This window comes from Bactrocera latifrons, unplaced genomic scaffold, assembly GCF_001853355.1.
Source record: "Bactrocera latifrons isolate USDA-ARS-PBARC rearing strain unplaced genomic scaffold, ASM185335v1 scaffold_9, whole genome shotgun sequence".
Lineage (NCBI taxonomy): Eukaryota > Metazoa > Arthropoda > Insecta > Diptera > Tephritidae > Bactrocera > Bactrocera latifrons.
Window position 1 is genome coordinate 3,107,693 of NW_017537600.1, and position 1,503 is coordinate 3,109,195.

The window sequence follows — 1,503 nt, forward strand, 5'->3', positions numbered from 1 at the left end:
GTATGAATAGAGGGCGGACAATAGGGAGAGAGGGGTATTAGATATGCATATGTACTTATGCATATACCTACAGTGGTATCTACTTAGTACTCGTATAATGTATAATTCAGTTCATATTATAGGAAATATGGTAAGTACTTGTAAACTTGGTTTAGGTAGTTTGTGGGACCAATATAAAGAGTGATTCATTTCGAGGTGCTCTACCTTTTTATTGAAAACTTCAAACTTAATAGTCGAAAGTACATTATTTGGCATTTACTTCTTTATGGTTTTCTCTTCCATCCGCTGAGTCCAATATTCTATTCGTTCGAGCATTTCGACTGGTAACTGGCGAATGGCCGCATGATGTTTTGCACCAAGATCTGTATTGAAGCGAGATTGTCCGCATACATTACACTTTACATATTCTAACAGGAAGAAGTCTAAAGATATGATATGAACGATCGTGGCGACCAATCGACTGGCCCAAAAAGTGAAATTATCTGTTTACTGAAGTGTTCTCTTAATAAAACCATCATTATTGATGCGATGTGTGGGAAGAAGCGCCGAGATCTCGAGCTTCAATTTCAGGCATCAAATAGTTGATTATGATGGTGCGATAAACGTCGCCAGTGACGGTTACGTACTCATCGGCATCATTTTTGAATAAATATGAACCGATGATTCCACTGGCTCACAAACAACACCAAATCGTTGTTTCTTCTGGAAGAAACGGAAGCTCTTTAATCTCTTCGTCCCAAATGTGGCAATTTTTCTTTTTTACTTACTTATTGAGCCACAAATGAGCCTCAATGCTGAAGAAATTTTGGCAAGAAAACGTCGGATCTTCCTGGAATATTTCAACAGCCCATAGAGCGAAGCGATGTCGCTTAGGAGGGTCGAACGGTTCAGTTCTTTTGCACAAGCTTTCAATTTAAGATCTTGACGTAAAATGCGACAAGTCATTTTATACGTCAGTGCTAGTTGCTGCGAATGGCGCCGATTCGACTCTGCATGGTCTTTGTGTACACTATCAGCTACGGGTGCTATATTTTATTCACTGCATGCCGGACGAAGTGTATTCGGTAGAATATTATCTAATAATGTTTGCTGGGTCTCAAAATAGGTGATGGTATTGCGAATAATACGTCATAATAAGCTGAACGATTGTTCAGCCGTATGTAAGTAAGTCTCTCAATGATATGTCATATCCAAAAAGGCTATTAAAAATAAAATAACCTTCACTTGGATCACTCGTTACTTGTATACTTGTCCTTGGTCATTTGAGGTAGCTATATATAGTTCTTCAAAAATAACGCGGCCCATAATTTTATAAGGGTATTAATAAGTCTAATGACAATTTATTGCGGCAATTGGAGAATGTTGACGACGAATGTGGAAGAGCTTTGGTACCAACAAGACGGGCATGCCTATTTTTTTTTTTTGCTATTAAATCGTATTATTTTACAAAAGTAGTAATATGGCATTATTATAGAATATGTTGACTTGAAGTCACGAAAATTT